General features: G+C 42.6%; 1 protein-coding gene across 14 annotated transcripts in view; it reads right to left on the bottom strand.

Annotated features, from left to right (window-relative positions):
• LOC137645970 (protein bric-a-brac 2-like) overlaps positions 1-20063 on the bottom strand; it is a 284612-nt gene that overhangs the window by 122906 nt on the left and 141643 nt on the right. Inside the window, exon 5 of one of the 14 annotated variants that reach the window (XM_068379055.1) lies at positions 19910-20063. This exon is cut by the window's right edge and continues 263 nt beyond it. The exons of the other annotated variants lie outside the window; for them this stretch is intronic. The gene's annotated coding sequence lies outside the window, so the exon portion shown is untranslated. Of the gene's footprint in view, positions 1-19909 lie in introns of those variants that run through there. 14 annotated transcript variants of the gene reach the window in all.

The following is a 20063-nucleotide window of genomic DNA, read 5'->3' as shown; positions in this document are numbered from 1 at the left end:
ATTATGTCCAATTCCTAGATAAATTTGACTTGAGTCAATCCTCAGTACAGAAAGATCTGATATCAACCTTGACTGTATTGTTGGAAAGATCCAAATCTACATGCTATAGTACTTAACCATTCCAAGACCTTTTATGCTTGACAGTTGCAACAGTTATTCACATGACATCTATTTCAACGTTGTTACTGATCTTAAAATATTCTATATTGCATTATTTATTACAGTACTTCTCATTAGTTTATCTATTTCCTTACTTCATTTCCTCAGTCGGCTATTTTTCCCCGTTAAGCCTTTAGGTTTATAGCGTCCTGCTTCTCCAACTAGTTGTAGCTTGGCTAATAATAATAATAATAATCAATAAAATAAAGATAATGATATTATCCACAGGGAAGTTGGTAACCCAAAAAAACCCCAGGACTTGCATAAATTCAAATAGACCTTCTATAGGAAACGATTATGGAATGTCTAAAAGGTTTCTAGAACTCTTTTGGTCTGAACACACTGAAGTCTCCCCACACAGCCACTCAAACCATGAGGTGATGTTCTCTTATTAGATGCCCCTGTGGTTATTTGAGAAGATCCCTCCTTGCATGTAAGCTCTAAAGCCAATCTGCTATCAGAGGCCAGATGTCTGTGAATCACTGCCTTTTTTGAAGTCAAAATGAGACTTGTTATCCTTGCATTTCTTGAATGTTTAAACTTGTAGATCACACTGATGATCATAGCAAAAGGAGGTTGAACATCTTGCAGCATGGCACCTTCTTCCCAGGTCAAAGGGTACAGTACTGGAGGATTAACTATTTCTATCTTTGGACTTATGCTTATCTAAAAATACAAAGATCATTTGGTGAGAAAGAATTGGTTCTTCCTGATCAACTGATTACCAATATGTTCATCTTTCCAGTGACAGAGTTTGGTATCAGAATATTATTATTTCTAGATTCTTTTTAGTACAGAAGCTCCTGAACTACTAGGAATAAAAGCTTGAATTGGTGGGCTGCCACCCCTCCCCCCGTTTACTCACATAAGAGAATCCAGTGATATCCAAATATTGAGTTTTTTATAACTATATCAATAATAATGCTTTAAAAACACCCAGAAGAGCTTAGGCAATTGATGTGAAGCCTTTTCAGCTGAGTTTTATATTTTTGACAATAAGAGGTTATCCAGGGTTGCTCCCCATCCTTCCGAGGACACGTTTATAAAAAAACACTATCTAGAACTTGGGACATAAGCTGATCCCAGAGAGTTCTTGCTCCACACAACTTCCCGGCTCTAGGCCCAGGACAACGGCGGGTCTGCTCCATCACAACACAAAACCACAAGACACAGGAATGCAGGGAAAGGATAAGGAATACACTTGGGGAAGCACAAGGGAATCATGCGAACACGCGAGAACACAAGGGAAAGCACAGAGATACCACGCGGGAACCACGTGGGACACACGAGTCGGGGACACAAAGGATCGCAAAAGAATGGAGAGCGACGGGATGGTATCACGACGCGACCAGAGAACTTACTGACGAGCGAGACCCAAGCTAACTCCGACCTAGCTCAGGACTACCCTCAGGGCACGTTCTCCTTACGCCTGAGTTAGTTCCTACAGAAAACTGAAGTAGGGCAGACTACACAAAACTCTGGTCGGTTGAGAGGAGATTCCAGGTACCTCCTAAGAAAGTAGTTTGAGGTAAGTCTCTGTGTTGGAACAAAGCAATGTTTATATGCAACTGGGTATACCGTATATGACAAAATCTTCAATAGGGAGGACATCACTCCTAAAAGACAACAACTTGTTGGTTGTTGTAGTAGGTAAAGTATCTCCAAAATCTTTCACAAAGCTCAAAAAGTACCCGATACAAATGTCATCCCTAAATATAGAACTGACAGAGTTGGAAAGAGCATAGACTTATTATTATTATTACTAGCTAAAGGTGGGCTGACATGGTATGTACGACTTCTTTCCATTAAAAAGAGCTACTACAACAGAAACAAAGTGACAGAGTTTGGTTTTGATCAACTTCCACAGTATTTTGTATTAGAGCCTTATTGCTGGGCTTTCCATAATTCATTATCGCGCCATAAATATGCCGTTCTGTTTCGGCCACTTGGTCTGGAAATACCTGCGATATTACTGAGAGACTTCAGCAGTGAAAAGAGGATGTACACAATCTAGGTTTGCCAAAACAGAAGATTTTACCTATCGTAAAAGTGAATTTGTATCGATTGTTTGAGATTTAATGCACTGTAATTCCTTGCATGTGTGTTGCAGCAAGGTGCTCGAATACAGGTGGTGATATCTCGCTGTATTTCTTCCCAAAGGATGAAGTGTTAAGAAAACAGTGGGTCGCTCAAGTCCAATGCACACAGGCCAAATTGACGCCCAACCAAACCTCACGGCTTTAGAATCTTCATACTTTATTACATTACTTCCCAGTGAAATGCTCCTTAAAGCACCATTTCTAAATATACTAGAGAAAAAAGTTGCATGGAATGCCAGGAATATACCCAGCTCGTTCACCCTTATAGGGTGTCGGTATAATAACTGGGGCGTGTGAAACCACTACCAGAGGTCCCTTACCAATCAGTCTTCTCCTTCCTCAACATCCCCCATTACTACGAGGTGTCGTTCTCTACAGCTACTCCCCCCCCCCCACCCACCACTACCACTACCCATCCTTCACCCATCATTCCTACTAGCACCCAAGCTTGGGCCAGCCTAGGGCGAGGACAAAGGGGGGTGGGTTCACTGGGCGACACAGGTTCCTCGGCCAGAAATAGATTTTTCCTTCGTCAAAATCCCTTTTCTGGGCTCAACCTGTGTCACTCTATGAAATAGTAACAGAGAATTGGTCCCATAAGCTTGGAAATACACAAAAAGTTAAGGAACTGAATTAAAAATAGAATAATTTAATTAAGAGTGTTTTACTAATAATCTTTAATATACCAATCTCTTAATTACAACCCAAATGAAGGTCAATGTTAAGGTGGGGGGAATAGGCAAGGCAGGTGTCGTCCTGCTCCTTATTAGGAGACAAGGCTCTAAGAGGAAAAAATATATATGAAGATAGGATCCTGTTATAATGGTTCTGTTATATCTGGAGGAACCATTATATCTTTTTAATTCTTATAAATTCATGTGACAAAAATAATTGACTGATGTTGCTACAGCTCGGATATCATGGGCATGTAGGACAAATTCCGGCTTGGTTCGTTTAATAAAATAAAGAATCTACTGTCTGATTCCTTTCAGGGAAATGGTTCCTCCATCCTCTCTAATAAACAAAGGCCCTGAAAATTTTCAAGAAGTTCTATTCAAATAGTCTTCCAGAGATAGATCCTGTGGAAGTGGGACAATCTTCCGCGGGGACCATCTATTCTGTGGATCCTCATTCTTTTCTAAGAATTTTCTATCTGGAGAGAATAAAATTCCAGCAGAAGAAAGAAAATCAATATGATTTGGTTCCCTAGATAATGCTGAGAGTTCAGATATTCTGGCTCCTGAGGCTAAATTATTAAAAATAATGTCTTCCTAAGAAGCGCTATATAAGTGCATGAGTCATTATCAGTGTCAGAATCTAGATCAAGACATCATTTAAGGACCCAGGAAACTGTGTGAGGGCCAGTTACTGGTTTTAGTCTAGTACAGGCTCTCGGAATAGACGAAAAATACGAATCTGTAAGATAAATATTGAACCCGAGCTGAAATGTTTTCTTTAAAGCAGATTTAAGTATAGTAATAGTATTATTGGCTAGGCCTCCTTCAAATAAAGTTCTGAAAAAGGTAACTGCCAGATTCGTGGTCATCGTCCGAACCTCTGAGTCTTCCAGAAATTTGGCTAACTTCCTTACATCAGAATCATATTGCCGAAGGGTAGAATCTCATATACCTGACACTAGGAACAATGTGTTAAGAGGGTCAATCTCAGCATCTCTTTGTGCTACAAATCTCATATAATCCATAAAGTGAAGGCACTTTGAGTTCGTGAGGAAGCTGACACACTGTGAGTTAGTACCATCCGTGCTAACTTTGGTTCGGGAATCCGCCGAGGTCGGAGTCCTAGTTCCACCAAGAGAGGAAGCCAGTTGCATTGGGCCAATTGAGGGCTACGAGGGCAATCCGACCTTTGAAAGTCCTGAGCATGTCCAAGACTTTCATTAGCATGTTTGTAGGTGGAATCAGGTAAATCCTCCGTCAGTTGTTCCAATTTATGGACATGCCTTCTGTGACATAGGCCAGAGGGTCTAGGTTGGGGGTTACATGACATTGTGGCTTGTGGTTGGATTCCGTGGCAATTAGATCTACTTGGAGACCCGGAACTTGTTGGCAGGTCCAATTGAATGACTTTTTGTCCAAGGACCATTCCGACTCCCGCGGAGGTGTCCTTAATAGTTCATCCTCAACCACATTTCTTACTCCCGCCAGGTGAACAGCTGACAAGTTCCAATGATTCCCTGTTGCCATTGAAAAGATAGCTACCATCACTTGATTTATGTGACTTGATTTGGAACCCCCTCCTGTTTATGCAGTGGACTATCACTTGGCTGTCTAGTATTAGACTGATATGTTGTTTCTGTGATGGGGAAAGTCTTTTAGAGTCAAGAACACTTCCATGACTTCTAGGATATTGATGTGTAGTTGTCGGAATGTCACTGTCCACAACCCCTGGACCTGTTCGTATTGGGAATAGCCTCCCCAAGCGCTTAGGGAGGCATCTATATGGACCACCAGTGTTGTCGCTGGGAATCGTAAAGGTACTGAGTTTGCTAAGTTTTTGACCTTCGTCCATGGTTGAAGTCTTTTCCATAGTGTTGGTGGAATCCGAAAAATTTTGTCTCAATATTTCTCGTTTTATTTGGATCGCCAAACTCGATTGATGTCTTTCAACTTGACTCTCAGTAATGTGTCTGTTACTGAGGCAAACTGGAGTAAGCCTAGGATTCTTTCTTGGTTTCTCCGGGTCATTAGTTTGCCCTTGAGAAATCCTCTTGTGTTTCTTACTATCTCTATCCTCTTCTGTGGTGCAATCGACCGCTTGTGTGTGGTCAGGATCCATTATAGACCTAACCACTGGAAGCACGTTGCTGCAGTAAGACGGGACTTTTGAAATTTATTTGGAATCCTAAGTATTCCAGAAATCTCATTACTTTGTCCGGCGCCTTGTGGCATTCCTCGACGCTGTTGGCCCAGATAAGCCAATCGTCTAGGTAGGCCACTAACTGTATTCCTTGAGTCTTAATCTCTTGGACTACTGTCTCCGCCAACTTAGTGAATATCCTGGTCGCTATGTTGAGTCCGAACGGCATCACTTTGAAGGTGTAAGTCCATTTCCTAGCTTGACTCCTAGGAAAGGACGAAAATGCCATGCTATCAGAACATGAAAATAAACGCCTATAAGATCTATAGAGGTGGTGACGGCTTCACGGGGACATAAAGTCCTCACCTGTGAGACGGTCAGCATATGGAACTAGTCGCATTGAATATATGTATTCAAATGGGACAGATCTAAGTTACTCTTCATTTGTCCGAGTCTTTCTTTGGCACTCTGAACAAACATCCTTGAAATTTAAAGCGTTTTACCTCTTTTATTGCTTTCTTCAGAAGGAGATCTTCTGTGTAAAGTGTTAAATCTGCCGTTGGAATCTGATAAAAACTGGTTGGTGGAGGGGGCTTTTTCATCCAACTCCACCCCAGACCTTTCGTTATGATGCTGTATGCCAATTGCTGAATGCCCAACGGCTCCGAAAGAGGTACAGCCTTCCTCCTACCTGGGAGGTGTCTCTGGTTTGCAGGTCTGCTTCCACGGCTCCCTCGAAATCCTCTACCTCTCCCGGAAGCTCTTCTGCCGCCTCTATGCAGGATGGCTCCCCTAGCTCTACTACCTCTCGCATGCCTATTATATCCGTGAAACACTCCCTGTGTTTCGAAGGAAGGATGATATGCCAGAGACGCAATAAACGGAGTAGTGGCTATCGGTTGTTGAGGTGGTTGACTTACCCACACATACTGATTTTGTGGCTGGGTTCTTGAGGTGGAAGGCTGGCTTATCTTGGATACTGGCATTGCCTGTAGCACATATTGAGCCTCTGGCCCTTGGAAGGACTGAAACTTCCTTGGTCTCCTGCCTCGTGATTGTGGTCCGGATCACTTTACAATGAATGGAAAAAAAATTATGTTGTTTAGAGTGAAATACAATGGAGAATAAAACAAACTTTAAGAAGAAAATTATTCTGTAATTAGCAGTAAAACAAATGAACAGGAAAAGTTAGCATATTATAGAGCAAATGAGCAAGTATATCCGATAGTGACAAATCTCGTATATAGCTTGAGTAGTGGATCCGTGGCCTAGTAGTGAATAGGTTATGGTGCGATGGAGGGTCTCTCTATACTCTAAGTGAATCTGAACGTCCATACGGACATCCAGATTCAGACGTTACATCATTTTTTCATGACTTTGTGTTTCATTAAAGGATTTCAGAGCTTCTACAGTCAGTTTCTTCCTGTAGAAGTCTCCAGTTTTTTACATCTCCTCCTGGAACAAGTTTGGTCAAAAAAACTTTTTGGCAAAGAAACGCCAGATTCGGTCAAACAAGCAGTAAGACCACAGGTCTTCGGATGTATGCTGCACCCCTTGGACGCATTCTCCCAGATACCAGTACATCCATCATCAAAGAAGTATCCAAGGATCATACAGCATATCAGTTCACGGGGCAGTGCTTCGAGTTTTTTGATGGCACCTTAGGTTTTCAAGATTTTTTGCCTTAAGTGTCAACCTGTGCCTACAGGATCAACATCGTTGTCCTAGACTCCGAAGACTAGCTGATCCTAACAGACATGGTGACTTCCCTGCTTAATCACTGAGACAATTCCTTGAGTTTGCCACCTCCTGAGTATTGAGGAAATCTCGAGAAGTAATCCCTGCTTCCTTATTAGAGATGGGTACGCCTAGGCATGATCTTTGTCGCCAGCCTACAGAAAGTCTTCCCTCAGATGACAGGATCCAGACGTAAGAAGATGGAAATTCTCTTCCTTCAACAAGACGTGCCCAGCCAGCAGTGGTTATTTCTCATAAGTCACAATTTGACTCTGGTTCGTCTAGGCCAGATCGGATTCCTACAAACCCAATCTCTTCAGTGGCAGCCGGATTCCAGGTGACTCAGCACAAGGAATCTCCAGATACTCTGGTCCCTATGGGTTCCGAGCAGAAGACAGACACGAGATGGTAGGTGACAGACGAGATTCTTCCCAGAGGGGTCTATCTTCTCGTCCCTTCCCTGGAATTGATGCTCCTTTCAGATGCATCAAAAGAAGGGGTGTGGGGGGGGGCAAAGGCTGCACCACACGGTCTCCAGGCTCTGGTCAGAGTTCGAATGATACTGTCAGATAAATCTACTAGAGATGAGGGCAGTCTTCCTAGCCCTACAGCAATTTCATCAGTTCCTGACAGGTCACTTGGTAGTATTGTAGAACGACAACACCACGGTGGTACCTTTTTCGTAGCACCTTTGCCATCTTGCATGGGAATGCTAAGATGAGCAGAAGATAACTTGGTTGTTCCTATCAGCTCGCTGCATTTCGGACAGAAGGTATGTGCTTGCTGACATCTGAGCAGAGCTACTCAGGTAGTGGTCTTCGAATGATCTTTGAAGCATCCAGTAGCCAAAAAAGTCCTGATTTTGTGGGGTTCCCCAACTTTGGACCTATTCAGGACATCCCTGAACTATGGGCCCCTGCTCTACTGTTCACCAGTCCTAGACCCCTAGGCCCTACGGCAGGATACATTTCAACAACGGTGGGACAACATCGATGTGTACACCTCTTCCCCCTTTCTGCCTGTTAAAAAGATTACACAACAGGCAAGATCATCCGCAACCTAGCAATGAACGTCTTACCTCTACTTGTCATTAGCTGCTAACGGAAGTCCCAAGAAAAATTCCTCCACAACATAATCAATTCAGACAACCACATGTGAACATCTTTCACGGAGCCCTAGGATCCCTACGTCTGCACGCCTGGAGACTTTTCAGCATCTCTTTACAAGGAAAAACTTATCACAGCAAGTTGTGAAGAGGATGTTCCGGATACCTCCAGAATTCTCAAGCTGTCGGTTACCTTCTAGGATTGTTGTTGTGGATAGGGTATCTCCCCCATCGCTGCCACTTCCAGGAATTGCGGAGTTTTGTTCCGGATAATTTGGGGGGGACTCCTACTGGTCTCAGCGTTGGTCTTAGCCTTGCCTTTAGGCTGAAAGGAATTAACTTTTCTTCTGCGTCCGTATTGTTTCTTCTCATACGAAGTTTTGAGCCCACCTGCCCTCAGTCAGAAGTTAAGACTTCCTCTATGGAGCGAGGTTTGCTTCCTTCAGTCCCTGAAGGGTGCCTACTATGACCAAGGACACCAAGCATCAGATCTTCAGTTGACCTCGCGGACAGGTTTCCCACTTGCGTTGGCTTTGGCCAAGAGAGTCAGCGAATTCCATGGTCTTCCTATGACATCTCTCATTCAGGGTGATGGGGAAGATAATACTCAACTTCATTCCTGGCAGCATCACATCCCAGATTCGGACCCTTTCGGATTGTGAGTCTTCATAGCGTGACCAACGATCCAAATCAACAACTACTTTGTCAAGGAGGAGCTTGAGGTGCTACCTCAAGAGAATACAGGAGCTCGCCCCTTGGTGTCAGCAGACCTAGAGCTCCTAACGTTATGGGCATGATTACGTCCCTATCGTTTAGGGATTACTCTATGAAGCAGGTCCTACAAGTTGGCGTGTGGAAGCATCAAACGACCTTCACTACCCACTTTCTGCAAGACCTAACCCACAGGAACATGCAGACATTCTCCATTGGCCCTGTGGTGGCTACACAATAAATGGTTCAAACACCTCAGGCTCGTTAATGGACAGGTAGAAGATGGTGGAAGACAGAGTTTAACCGGGGTTAAGTCTGGGATGACTGATAAAACATGACTGGCTCTTTCTTTCATCTTCCCCTCTTTTGGGGAACAGTACCTACAATACTCTGCAAAGTTGGCCTCTGCTTTGTGCAAGTAAAACATTTCCCTTGTGTAATCTGGTATAGAGATATACATTTCTTACGTCCCCATATCCCCTAGCGTGGTGGGATTGGGTAAAGTCTATGACTGATTCAAAGATTCCTAAGTTTCTGAGAATTCTTACCTAGACTAGGGACACTGCTAGTATTACACAATCACACAAGAGTGCTCAGGCCGCTAACCGTGCTTTGCAAGGAATTTAGCGAGGTGTCAGGGTCTTTCCCTGTTACGTGAGGAACACGTATGGGAAAATTCTTGGGTCAAAACCCAGTCAGTTGGTTCAATCTTAACCCTCCTGAAGCACAAGTCAACCATAATAATGAGCGAAAGGGTTTGTAATTACAGTAGTGTCAGAACAAATGACAAATCTGAAAGTAATTTGTACTTTCTTAACGATGCAAACCTTGAGCTCTTTATACAAATTGGTCCGCCACCACCTATCCCCCGATAAGTGCTGCCTGAGAGCAAAAATAAGGATAGAACAGAATGTGTGAGCGGGGTAGCCGGCTACCCCAACTTCCACCCGATAACTAGCAGTGGGGTAGTTACACCTCCCTAATAATCTTATGGCAAGTTTCAGCTTTGCCGAAAGTATAATCCCTAATAAAGAGCTCAAGGTTTGTATCGTTAGGAAAAATACAGTTAGTTTCAAATTTGGCATTCTAGCAATAAAATATAGGAAAGTGAATAATAATCACAGTTTCCTTAAGGGGACCGTCCTCCATAGTGTTTTGACATACCAACTTTCAGAAATCGAAAATCGTTTTATTGCTTCAATGTATGCAGAAACATATTGTACATGCTCTCCAGACGTTTCAGCCAAATTTTTTTTACAAACAATGAAGATAGAGCGGTCTTTAAATAATGACGTCATCCTTACCACGTCGTTTGCATGACTGAGTTTGACAGAATCGTCTTTGTGTGTTTATTTTTGCATATATATAGTATATATAGCAATTTTTTCACTTATGTTTCAAAATCTCGTACGTCTGGCAGAAAGGAAGGCATTGGTAGAGGGTAGGTAAACAAAAATGACAAACTAGGAGAACAGCAGCCAGAGATTCCAAAGATGTATAGAAGTTATAATGAATGTTTTTGTTTACTTGCAGTTTGTATATATATTGTGTTTTCACAACGTCCTCAGGAACTTTATAGCAAGGCCAGTGTTACCTAAGGTCATAAAAAGAACAAAAAGTAAGCACTCCAGAAGTTTCAGCCAATTATCTTTACAAATAATGAAGATATAGCGGTCTTTAAATTATGACGTCATCCTTATTGCGTCGTCTGCAGGACTGGGTTTGAAAGAATCATCTTTGTGTGTTTATTTTTACATATAAATAGCAATTTTTTCACTTATGTTTCGAAATCTCGTATGTCTGGCAAAAATGGAAGGCATTGGTAAAGGGTAAGTGAACGAAAACTACAAACTACGAGAACAGCAGCCAGAGTTTCCAAAGACGTATAGAAGTTATAATGCATGTGTTTGTTTACTTGCAGTTCGTATGTACATTGTGTTTTCACAATGTCCTCGGGAACTTTATAGCAAAGCCAATGTTACCTAAGGTTGCTTTGAACAATGGGACTACAGTATTTCAATGCGTTTGTTCTTATCCATGGTCTGTTTGGGCATGGTAAGGGGTATATATAAGGCATAATTGGAGGGTAACACGAACCCAAAAGGGGACAAAATGCGGCACACAAAAAACACAATACCGATCGCCACAAAGAACCAAGTGCGACCGAGGTAAACAAAGCATAGGCTAAAGTCTCCCAAATGCTGACACTACATTCAGAGAAAATGTCGGCTCATTAGCACTTTTTAGAGGGGGACTTGTGATGATCCACGACTTTTTGAAAAAAGATGTGACCCTTGGGTTAAGGCGTCAATTCATCCCACTCATACTGTATATATATACAGGATTTTGATCAAAGTGAAAAATCTATTTTTAGGTGAGAGGGCCATGTCATCCTGATGGAAGGGTTCCTATAGGTAGCCTTCTAAGGGATATTTGCTAGTGATACTCCCAGAGAATTAAACCAAAGGTCTCCAGGATTCTAACTCCTGGTGCAAGTATCCAATAAAGGATATTGGCACGAGTACCCAATAAAGGATATCGCATAATATCAGGGGACATATTCTAGATACGTCACATGGCAATCCTCACCCCGAATAGATTTAACGCTTCGATGTAAGGGGGAAGAGTGGCAAAAAAAAGGTACCCGGTGGACCTCCTTCCCTACGACTACTGTGAAGCCATTCCTATTCTTGCCGTTAAGCGGAAATGGCCACAGATAAAGTAATTTTAGGAGGGGTCAGCAAGAGGGTGGGTCCATCAGGACAACATGGCCCTCTCACCCAAAAATGGATTTTTCACTTGGATCAAAATCCGTTTTTTGGGCTCAGGCCATGTCGTCCTGATAGAAGTATACCAGAAAATTGTATTGAAATTACTATTAGCTGTGGGTTTGTATATGTGCCTTCCAGATTGAGTAGATTTCCTTATCTGGTCTACTAGACCTATATGTGAAATTCCAGAGATCTGTCACTTCCATTAAACCTAGCTGGTTTAGTGCCTCCTGCCCCAAGCAGGGAAAATATCGATATTAACAATAAGGATTCAAGGTTTATATTTCCGTTGGAACAAAAAGGGAAAACATTGAAGCCTACCTTTTTTACTTACCTTAAGAAAGTAAGTCTCATTCCTCTGGAAATCATTATTCTGATTTCAAGGATATACGCCCCATACAGGGGATTAGTAAAAATCTAGTGTACTTTATTAGCTTATAACTGAGGAAGCAATAATAAGACACGAATACGTTTAAGTATTTTATTATGCAACTAGTTTATCAAATGTAGTTACAATAAAGTATAAATCTGATCCAGCATTACAACACATCAAAACACACATTTTCTCGTGTAGAAAAAATATATATACATTATCGGAATAACGCCACTCAATGGAGATGTGAAACCAAATCTATCTGACATGGACAAACGTTCGGAAATGCATAAACACTGTGACACAAACGTTCACTCGGCACTGGTGTATTGATCAGATATGCACCTACATAGAACAGTATATCAATCATGGCTATGATCTGCACTAGTGGGTAGGTATACCCATGCACCCGATGCACTGTAAAGTCCCAAAACAGTCCACTGTTCATCGCAGCACTAGACAGCGGGCTTAATGACACTACCCGCCGATACCACAAAGTGTTTTATTTCATGTACTTGCTTCGCGTAATGTTTGTAGAAGACCCTGGATGATCTCCACCCAGTGTATGAGCGGAGTCTTTCAAAGTCCATATGTTGAAAGTAGTTCAACGAAGAAGCAACTTTCCTCGGATCGTGACCTGCGGGTGTACTGTCAGGATCCGCTCTGCGAATAAAGTAGGTGAGCTTCGCTCTCAGTTGTCTTAAAGATAGATTTGATCCAGGTAAATGCGATTCCACCTGTTCCAGTCGAGGGACATGGCATCCCTCGCTTCTGCCTGAGGGTCCATGTACAGGGCTACGTAACGAGATAGTTTCTTGTTGTCGCTCGTTGTGAAGAGATCGATCTGCAGTTCTGGGACTTTTTCCGAGATGAAAGAGAATGAGTCTGCGTCTAGGGACCATTCTGTCTCTATGGGCTTTCACCTGGATAGATCGTCCGCCATCACATTGCGGAACCCTTGTAGGTGATCTGCTGATAGGAGCCATCCCTTCCTCCTTGCCAGGTAGAAGATGGCTGGCATCACATGGTTGATGTGTGGTGATCTCGAGCCTTGTCGATTTATACATTTCACTATTACCTCGTCGTCCGGGACCAATCTGATGTAGATTGATCTGCGAGGGGATAGTCTTTTCAACGTCAGGAATATTGCCATAGCTTCCAAAACGTTGATATGAAATGTTTTGAACTGGTGCGACCAATTCCCTTGCACGTTTTTGTTGTGAGAATGACCTCCCCATCCTTCCAAGGAGGCATCCGTGTGTATCACCACTAATAGTTGCGGTGGTTGCAGGGGAATTGTCCATGCTAGGCTCTTGGCTGTTGACCACGGCGTTAATTGCATGCGCAACAAGGCCGGGGTCAACCTTAGTTGATCTCTTTGAGCGCTTGATGCGTATTTCCTCCAGACTCCTGACGCATCTTTCAAACGTGCCTTTAGCACAGGGTCTGTCACTGCTGCAAACTGGAGAGAGCCAATACTCTTTCCTGTTGGCTTCTTGAAATCCTCTTGAGACGGATTAGTCTCTTGACAGATCCCGCTATTTCTCTCCTCTTCTTGGATGGAATGGAGAGGTGGTGTTACTTTAAGTTCCATTGAATTCCTAGCCACTAGAACTGTTGAGCTGGAGTGAGATGAGACTTCTTGTGGTTGATCTTGAAGCCCAAGTGTTCCAGGAACTGGATCACTCTGTTGGCTTCTTGCAGACATGTAGTTTTGGATGCTGCCCATACCAACCAGTCGTCTAGATATGCTACCACTTGAACTCCTTTGGTGAGTAGCTGTTGGACGATTGTATCTGCTAGCTTCGTGAATATCCTTGGGGCTGTGTTCAGTCTGAAGGGCATTCCTCTGAAGACAAACTTCTTCTTCTATAGTTTGAATCCTAGGTAGGAGAAAAGGCGGCTCATCGGGAGATGCCAGTAAGCATCTGCTAGGTCTATTGAGACTATGTAAGCCCCTTTTGGCAAAAGGGTCCTTAAGTGTTGCAAAGTAAGCATCCGGAACTTCTTGTTCTCGATGAACTTGTTGAGTGGAGACAAGTCTAGAATGACTCTGAATTTGTCTGAGTCTTTCTTGGGAACATAAAACAGCCTTCCCTGGAACTTGATGGACTTTGCTTTCTTTATCACCCTCTTGTTCAAGAGTTCTGAGGTATATTCTTCCAACAAGGGGGTGGAGTGTTGGAAGAATTCTGGAAAGCGGGGTGGAGTTCTGCTCCATTCCACCCAAGTCTATTCGTGATTAGGCTGTGGGCCCAGGGATCGAAGGGATGTAGTCTGCCCCTACCTGGAACCCCTCATTGCTTGGGGGATCCTGCGGATTTATTTACGCGACCACGTCCTCCTCGGCCCCGAGAGAAATTACCTTGAGACCTTCTCTTAGGATCCTTTCCTTTCTGACTGAGGCGAAAGGAAGTCGACTGCCTCTCAAAGATAGGGTTAAATACTGGTGACTGGGCTACCAGTTGTTGAGGGACCATCTGGAAGGTGGTCTGAGGCATCATAGTCATAGTCATGGGGGGAGTTGTGCAAGTCTTCGTGGTCTCTTCGCCCCTTTGTTCTTGGGCTGGGGACCTCCTTCCGAGGAAGATTTCCTTTTTGAGGACATGCCCCACATTTGGAGAAGGTTCCTGTTCTCCGAAGTTGCTCTCGCAATGACCTCTTGGACTAGTTCCTGTGGGAAAAGGTCTTTACCCCAGATACTTGAGGTAATCAGCTTCCTTGGTTTGTGTCTGATGGTTGCTGAAGCCAAGACAAACTCTCTACAAGCTCTCCTCGCTCTGAGGAAAGTGTATAGGTCTTTCACAAGGGTACCCATGTGAGATTTAGCCAGGAAGAGGAACATTTCTGGGGCATTATGTTGACCTGCACTCATTTCCAGACAATTCAGATGAGAGAGGGAGCCGCAAGTCTCTCCTTCGACTCCTGTTCCTTCCTCAGAAGATGGTCTGGCAACTTCGGAAGGTTCTCCTTGAACTGTTGTCCTGCGATCTCTGGGTCTAACTTAGAGACGGAGAAGGTTAGGTGGACACCCTTCCACTTCTCCTCGCAGGTAGGCAGTGCTAGAGAGAATGGCTTGCATTCCTCTAGGGTTGGACATAGTTTTCCCTCATCGACTGCCTTGACGGCAAAGTCTAGTGCTTTCTCCATAAAGGGGAAAGAGATGGAGGAAGGAGAAAGAAAGGTAGGGTGCTTCTTGCTCAGTGCTGAGACTTTGGAGTTGGTATATCCGGCTCCTTTCAAGGCCTTCAGGAGGATGGCTTGCGCCTTCTCGTGTTCAAACACGATGACCTCTTTGGAGATCGTTTCTTCTCGGGTCCCATTCTCGTCCATCAGTCTCACATAGCAATCTGGATAGGCCGAAAAGTTAGGCCAGAACTCAAGGTCTTCAATTTGCCTGGCTCCCAACCTCTCAGAAATAAACAGTTTCCCATTCATCATTGGCATATGCTCCTCACACTTCCAGGGATTGGTTTCGGAGCAATGAGGGAGATCAGACACTCTAAGAGGATTCTTAGAGGTGCCCTTGGTGGTTCTAAAGTGGTCCATCTTCTCCTGCAACAACCTTTGCTGCTGCTTAACCCTTCTAACCCCAATGGACGTACTGGTACGTTTCACAAAACTCATCCCTTAAGCCCCATGGACGTACCGGTACGTCCGAGTAAAAAAGGGATTTTGACGTAGGAAAAATCTATTTCTGGCCGAGAGACCTGTGCCGCCCAGTGAAATGCTCCTTTTACATCATTTCTAAGGTAAAAACTGCTATGAATTTACCAGAGAAAAAATTGTATAGGAATGCTAGGTCGTACCAGTACGTCCGAGTAAAAAAGTGCTATTTGCATTTTTTTGCATATTTTTGATAACTTTATGAGAAACTTCAGGCATTTTCCAAAATAATGAGACCAACCTGACCTCTCTCTGATGAAAATTAAGGCTGTCAGTGCAATCTAAAAAATAAATATTGCAAAACGTGCTTGAAAAAGAAAAACGCCTGGGGGTTAAGGGATGGAAAGTTCCAAATAGCTTGGGGGTAAAAGGGTTAATCAATTCCCGCATCGTCTCCTGTTCCCGTTGGAACGACTCCATCATTCGTTGAAGAGATGTCAGACTCTCTTCGCTTGCGTTAACCTGGTTAACAGGTTGTAGAGTTGGGGCCGAGAACGTTGACTGCAGAGGTTGGTATGCCGTCACGGCAAACTGAAGGTCTTCTGTTGTCGTTGACAACGATCCTTCTTCCTCCACTCGGGGAGGGTCCACGTTCTCTTCAGGGCCTCCTTGTAGTGGGTCCTGTTCGGTGTCGGTGGACACTTCTGACATCTTCTCTTGGTGGATGTCCATGTTTTCTAGGGCCTTGTTGATGTTAAGAGTCAATCTTGAGTTGAACGAAGGGGGACCTGAGCTGTTCCTGGGACACCACCACACTCGGCAGAGCCTTGGGGAACGGTAGGCACCTCAGGGAGTCATTGGGCAGATATGATCCTGGAGAGTTCTTTTGGAACCCTCTTACCCATTTGCGAAGGGTGTCCCTCGCTGTATCCCTAGTCTCTAGGGTAACTAGAGGGGCTTCGCCGAAGCTGTTGGCCAGTAGGGTAGAGCAAGTGGGGCAACCCTTCGGGTCCCAATACTTTAGGACTCCTATGACGACGCCACAGGGGGCATGAGTCCTGCACATTGTGTGGCCACAGAAGTCTTTCCCCTTGTGGTTGCAGAACATTGATCTGCACTTCTCCATAAGGTCATCCTGTATTTTTGTTTTTTATATCAGTGATATAAAAGCATAAAGTTTATGATAACAATAGTAATCACAATTGTTTATGGTACCTTAGGATAGTAAGCTTGAAAGGAAATAAAAAAGATATATCTATTTCCTCTCCCAGGCCATTGCTGAGACCTCCGTCAGTATTAATATTCAGTTTCCCTGATGGGGAGGATACAAGGTAGAGAAACTCAAGGAACTAGAGTTAGAGTTAGTAAATAGCTTATGCTAACAATCTCCACCTGTAGTATTGTATTAATACCTTTGGGTATTGTAAGTCCCTGATGATCAAGGAAAACCATCTGTGTTGAGGGAATACTCAGCCTCAACAGAATATCATGGTCTTAACAATCGTCCGCGATAGGAAACAGAGAGTATGTTAGAAAACATATGTACTACTGTATAGTTGTATACAGTAGTTTGCTGGCAGTCACTGCCGTTATTGGGTTAGTGCCTGACGGTGCTAACCGAAAGAGAGAGAGAAAGATTAAGGAAGGAGAACTTCCTACTATTATGAATGAACATAACAGCTGAAAGTGTGGGGGGACTATAAGTCCATCTACTGTCTCCTTACCAGAATGAAAGTTCCAATGGAAGGGGAAGAATCTATCAGATTCTGGCTCCCACCCATCCACAAAAGACCTGTCGCCGGCAAGGATTGATTGATTGATTTAAAGTTTTCAGGCATCCTGACATCTGAGGTCGCCGGCAAGGAATGTGGATGGCAGCTCAAGAGAGGGCTGAGGACTTTCCAAAATATGTCAGGTTTTCCACCGGAAGCCGTCAGAAGCCATCTCAATCCTCCCCCAATAGGGGGAAGGTGGCAGAGACCACGGAACTAACTGCCGCCTGCAGGATACCAGCTGGTAACGCAGTCATCCTAGCAAGTCGGGATGACTGTCAGAATACCGGTGAAAGAATTTTGTGACGACATGTCATCACTAAAGAACAGAGGGGGAAGGGGTGAGGGTCTTACAGTTCAATGATATCAGAGGTGGCGGCTGGTATGCCGCCTTCCTCAAACAATGAGCTGGGGAAGCATGGCTTCCTGTGCTGACTACATTGTCGTCGGCAAGACAAGGGCACCCCAAGTATGTCACTATCTGAATCAAAGCCGGAGGCAGAAAGAATATTGTTCTATTCAATGGGGATGAAGAGACAGTGGCTGCCACCTATGACGGCGGCGTCACTCGGGGAGGGAGGAAGGGTTTAGCCTCTTCTCTCAGAGAGAGAATAATTATCGTAGCTGGTCTATGTATTCTAAAGAATGTAACATCTCATTTGAATCAAGAAGAAACGATAAGGGTGAGGCTGAACAGGAGGAATTACTTTACTAGCTTATATATGAGCAAGAGTAGCCTTGCTCTGGTAGGAGCCCCGGCAAAGGTAATCAGTACCACCGGGGTTCCCGCCCGCATACAGAAAGTAAAGTCACATAATAGAGAAGGAATAATTTTCATGTATGCAAAATCACATCTTGTATAACTTGCCTAACTAGCTAAAATAATAGCTTAAACCCGGGAGGTGTCGCCCTACTATCTAAATAATATGCAAGAATGTAACGGGCGACAGCAGTCGTAAAATGGCTGCCTCCGGTCTCGGCAACGCTCACCCAAACACACTTAAATTATTGAAATTTAACAGTGAAAAGGGGGACTAAAATTATAAACAGGAAAGAATTAATACTCAACTTTCCAAATGACGAAGACGCTGGGGATTGCATGCTGAAAATTCTGAAAACTAGCAAAAAACACCGGGCTAAGGGGAGCACAACACTCTTAGCAGGCTACTGGAATAGGAAATGGCGTCACAGTAGTAGTAGGGAAGGAGGTCCACCGGGTACCTGGAACGGCACCCCTTTCTTTTGCCACTTTTCCTCCTTATATTGAAGCGTTAAATGTACAGTATTCGGGGTGAAAATTGCCATGCGTCGTATCAAGAGTACGTCCCCTGATATCATGCAATATCCTTTATTGGATACTCGCGCCAGGAGTTAGAATCCTGGTGACCTTCGGTTTAATTCTCTGGGAGTATCACTGTAGCAAATAACCCTTAGAAGGCTACCTATAGGAACCCTTCCATCAGGACAACAAGGCCTGACCCCATACATATATATATATATATATATATATATATATATATATATATATATATATATATATATATACACAGTCATACCTCTCTTCACGAAAGTCTGCTAACGAAATTTTAAAACTACAAAACGAGATGCGAATATTTTTATGACTCACTTTACGAAAAATTTTCCACTTTAAGAAAAGAGATTTGCCAGCCAGGCGGAGAATAAAATGGTCACCCATCACTGAGTTGAAGAAAATGGGTTCAGACAGAAAATGTAGTAGTAGTCTATAATAGGGATAACTATAATAGTACAGTATTGTACTGTATGTATTGTATTACTTTCCATTTATTATTAAATTCTGTTGTAATAACTAATTAATTTACAGGTATTAACATTTAGTTTAGGTATATTGAATGATTCAAACGTATTTAGCTGTACAGTATTTCATTGTGGTTATACTGTAGCTTTATAATGAGATTTTATGGGGTGTTTTGTAGGGTTTGGAAGAAATTAGGCAATTTGCACGTGAAATGTGACTCACAACACACAAAAAAAAAATCAAATATATATATATATAAATTTATATATATATATATATATATATATATATATATATATATATATATATATATATATATCTTTGTGTGTTAAATACATTTACATAAATAAAAAATAAGTTTTTAATTATGAAGAATTCACTGAGTGTATGTGGCTTCTATCCTCATGTATGTTTCAATTACATTGATAGTAAGTCAGTTTTCAGGAGGTAACCTGAATTCAATTCTTGGTATGAATAGCCTAAAAATGAAATTTTATAATGTTGATTGTACAGCATTTTTATGAGCACAAAAAATATTAGAAGAAACTAAATATATGGTAGCTAAAATGGAAACTTTATAAGTGAGTAAAATGGAGTGTTTCATAATTCAAGAAGCCAACAAAGCTTTCACATCTAAAATGATGTTAAAAATATTAAGAATAAATACAGCACCAATCTTTGAGGAGAGAAGGGGTACAAGATGTAGTTGATTTCCAAAGTAAAACATAGTAACTGACATACAGCAGAATTTAGTATTCCAATTCATAGCTTTTTATTTTCTGGCCCATCTGAGTCATACACAATTATATATTTCTCAAGTTTAGAAATGTATGGGAAAATAAAGTATCTACTCAATTGGTGAGGACATGAAAGATATTAAACAAACAAACTGTCTTTATTTACAGTTTAGCAACATTACAAAATTCATGCTAATCATTTTTATGAATATCTAGAATCGATTCATAATATTCAAATAGTTAACAAATTAAATGCATTCTTATTATTTTTACCTAGGTTAGGTAAACTAAAATTATCTTTGAAGGTTGCAAATTCCTAACTAATTAACAAAATCTATTCTGTAAAATGAGGTGATAACCAACGATGGTAGAAAAAATAAACTGGGAGGGCGAGTAGCA

This window comes from Palaemon carinicauda, chromosome 8 (genome assembly GCF_036898095.1).
Source record: "Palaemon carinicauda isolate YSFRI2023 chromosome 8, ASM3689809v2, whole genome shotgun sequence".
NCBI lineage: Eukaryota > Metazoa > Arthropoda > Malacostraca > Decapoda > Palaemonidae > Palaemon > Palaemon carinicauda.
The sequence above is the reverse complement of the archived record's forward strand: the minus strand, read 5'-3'. Positions and strand labels throughout refer to the sequence as shown.